Source organism: Myotis yumanensis, unplaced genomic scaffold (assembly GCF_028538775.1).
Source record: "Myotis yumanensis isolate MYYU_CA2020_CCGP unplaced genomic scaffold, mMyoYum1.0.hap1 SCAF_11, whole genome shotgun sequence".
Taxonomy (NCBI): Eukaryota; Metazoa; Chordata; class Mammalia; order Chiroptera; family Vespertilionidae; genus Myotis; species Myotis yumanensis.
The window spans coordinates 29,317,670-29,321,491 of NW_027223762.1; the positions used below are offsets into that span (position 1 = coordinate 29,317,670).

Genomic DNA, 3,822 nt, shown 5'->3' on the forward strand with positions numbered 1-3,822 from the left:
CTGATTCTCACAGCCAATTGGCCTGGAGGTCAATTCCTCCCAGTGATACCTACAACAACCAAGACTTAACTACAACAAGACTGTGCACAAAGCCCACAAAGGGGTGCACCAAGAGTGTCCACCTCAGGTAATTGGGGAGGCTGAGCCACTGGGCCCTATAGGACACCTAGCACACAAAGCCACTCTATCAACACAGGGAAGCATAAAAAATGTGGAGACAAAGAAACAGGTCACAAATGACAGAAATAGAGGAAAGCAAACTACTGGATATAGAGTTCAAAACCACACTTTTAAGGTTTTTCAAGAATTTTCTAGAAACCACTGATAAATTTAGTGAGACCCTCAAGAAATCTAGTGAGACCACCGATAAATTTAGTGATACCCTCAAGAAATCTAGTGAGACCCTCGAGGATATGAAAAAGGACCAAGTAGAAATTAAGCATACACTGACTGAAATAAAGGATATTATATAGAGTTCCAACAGCAGACCAGAGGATCGCAAGAATCAAGTCAAAGATTTGAAATACGAAGAAGCAAAAATCACCCAACCGGAAAAACAAAAAGAAAAAAGAATCCAAAAATATGAAGATAGTGTAAGGAGCCTCTGGGACAACTTCAAGTGTACCAACATCCAAATTATGGGGGTGCCAGAAGAAGAGAGCGAGCAAGATATTGAAAACCTATTTGAAGAAATAATGACAGAAAACTTCCCCTACCTGGTGAAAGAAATAGACTTACAAGTCCAGGAAGCACAGAGAACCCCAAACAAAAGGAATCCAAGGAGGACCACACCAAGACACATCATAATTAAAATGCCAAGAGCAAAAGACAAAGAGAGAATCTTAAAAGCAGCAAGAGAAAGACAGTCAATTACCTACAAGGGAGTACCCATACGACGGTCAGCTGATTTCTCAACAGAAACTATGCAGGCCAGAAGGGAGTGGCAAGAAATATTCAAAGTGATGAATAGCAAGAACCTACAACCAAGATTACTTTACCCAGCAAAGCTATCATTCAGAATTGAAGGTCAGATAAAGAGCTTCACAGATAAGAAAAAGCTAAAGGAGTTCATCACCACCAAACCAGTATTATACGAAATGCTGAACGGTATCCTTTAAGAAGAGGAAGAAGAAGAAAAAGGTAAAGATACAAATTATGAACAACAAATACACATCTATCAACAAGTGAATCTAAAAATCAAGTGAATAAATAATCTGATGAACACAATAAACCGGTGAATATAATAGAATCAGGGGCATAGAAAGGGAGTGGACTGACTATTCTCGGGGGGGGGGGGGGGGGGGGGGCGGAGGGGAAGAGACTGGACAAAAATTGTACACCTATGGATGAGAACAGTGGGTGGCGGGGGTAAGGGCAGAAGGTGGGGTGGGAACCGGGTAGAGGGGAGCTATGGGGGGTATGGGGGGAAAAAGAGGAACAACTGTAATAATCTGAACAATAATGATTTAATTTTAATAAATAAATAAATAAAAGAGATGTCAGAAAAAAAAAAGTTTGACCATTGGTTAAACAGCATGCTATTAAACAATGATTGGGTTGCCAAAGAGATCAAAGAAGAAATAAAAAGCATCCTGGAATCAACTGACAATGAAAACACAACAATCCAAAATCTATGGGACACAGTAAAAGCAGTCCTGAGGAGGAAGTTTATAGCTCTACAGGCCCACCTCAAAAAACAAGAAAAAAGGTAATAAATTATCTAACCCTGCAACTTAAAGAATTAGAAAGAGAGCAACAAGAAAAGCCCAAAGTAAGCAGAAGGAAATAATAAAAATCAGAACAGATATAAACGACATAGAGACCAAAAAAAAAATACAAAAGATCAATAAAACCTAGTGCTGGTTCTTTGAAAAGATAAACATGATTGATGAACCTCTACTCAGGCTCACCAAGAAACAAGAGAGAGGACCCAAATAAACAAAATCAGAAATGAGAGAAGTAACAACCAACCCCCTAAACATACAAAGGATCGTAGAAAAATACTAGGAACAACTCCAACAAACTGGACAACCTTGACAAAGTGGACATATTCCTAGAAAAATACAAGCTTCCAAAACTCAATCAGGAAGAATCAAGATTTGGAAACAGCCTAAGTGCCCATCAGCAGATGAGTGGATTAGAAAACGGTGGTACAGCTACACAATGGAATACTACGCCGCTGTAAAAAAGAAGGAATTCTTACCATTTGCAACAGCATGGATGGAACTGGAGAGCATTATGCTAAGGGAAAGTCGGAGAATGATAAATATCACATGATCTCACTCATTTGTGGAATATAGAGAACAACATAAACTGATGAACAAAAATAGAACCAGAGACACAGACGCATGGATCAGACTGTCCAACCTCTGAGAGAAGGTGAGGGGTGAAGGGGTAAGAGATCAACCAAAGACCCTAGCAGGTCTGGCTCAGTGGATAGAGTGTCAGCCTGTGGACTGACGGGTCTTAGGTTCTATCCCGGTCAGGGGCATGTGCCCAGGTTTCGGGCTTGATCCCTAATGGGGGGCATGCGGGAGGCAGCCAATCAATGACTCTCCTCATTGATGTTTCTATCTCTCCCTCTCCTTCCTCTCTAAAATCAATAAAAATATATATTTTTTAAAAAGAGATCAACCAAAGGACTTGCTTGCATGCATGCGTATGAGCATAACCAATGGACACAGATGTGGGAGGGCATGTGCTGGGGGGAAGTGGGGAGGGGCGGCCGGGGAGAGGTCAATGGGGGGAAAAGGAGACTCATGTAGTACTTTAAACAATTTAAAGAATGTAAAATAATAATAAGTAAATAAATAACTACTCTTCCTGCTTTGTGATTTGGTTCAAATTGGGATGGGGGGGGTGGGGAACAGTCTTTAGCAGATCTAGAGAAAGATTTAGCTTTTCCCACCACCAGAAAGACAATGATAGGTGCTCTTTGGCTAACGCTGTGTAACCCATCACGTTAGAAATTAAAACAGTGGCATTGTTAAAAAAGAGGTGTAGGAGACCCAAACTTTCTGTCTGATTTTGAATGCAGGCAGATGTGTCTTAACCTCACATTCACTTGGCCCTGAAACCTCACATAAGGAAACTTGGCTTCATTGATAAAAACAACAACCCAACATTTCACCTATGGGATGAACGAGGGGCCCACGTGCGGTAAAAATAAATAAGTAAATTTTTTTAAAATGTCGGGACAGCGCTACCCAGCTGCCCGCCCCCGGGGAGGACTAGGCGCTCTCACACTGTGCCGGGTTTCCCCCGCGGGCATCCCTCCCCGGCGCTGCGGGACCGAGCAACCTGCCCGCGTTAGTTGGTTCCCGGAGGCCCGCCGCCCACCGCGGAAGAGGCGGGGGGAGCCTCCTCGGAAGGCGCTGCTGCAGAAGCTCGGTGCGGGGACGGGGGGGACGAAAAGCGGCGGAGGGGAGAGCAGTAGGACCACCGTCCCTCCTCCCGTGGCACCACGTCCAGTTTCCTCGTCCAAGGACCAGACCCGGCCCCCTCACACGATTCCCGCGCCCGTGCGCGTCAAACTGCTGCCCGCGCTGGACAGCCGCGCGGGGGGACAGGCAGGCGGGCGGGCGGGCGGGCGCGGCCACCGCCTCCCGGACTCACCGGTTCTCTGTGCCGTCGCTCCTCCGCCGAAAAGACTGGTCCGAGGCCCGGTCTTCAGGCGTCCCCTTCCGGGAGGCCGCTGCGTTCGATTCCCCCGCGAAACTGCGGTTGTGGGAAACCAGCAGAGCCCAGCCGCTATCCCGGCTTCCGTAGCGCCTGCCCGGTGACCCCGGATGTTGATACTCCGCCTGCCCCGGAAACGGTGGC

At 45.8% G+C, this 3,822-nt stretch overlaps 1 protein-coding gene across 2 annotated transcripts in view; it reads right to left on the reverse strand.

Moving 5' to 3' along the window:
* The window catches only part of ASB3 (ankyrin repeat and SOCS box containing 3), a 77,974-nt gene extending 74,277 nt beyond the window's left edge, over window positions 1–3,697 (reverse strand). For both annotated transcript variants that reach the window (XM_070429211.1, XM_070429210.1), the window contains exon 1: window positions 3,616–3,697. The gene's annotated coding sequence lies outside the window, so the exon portion shown is untranslated. The remainder of the gene's footprint in view (window positions 1–3,615) is intronic.
* Window positions 3,698–3,822: the final 125 nt, after the last annotated feature.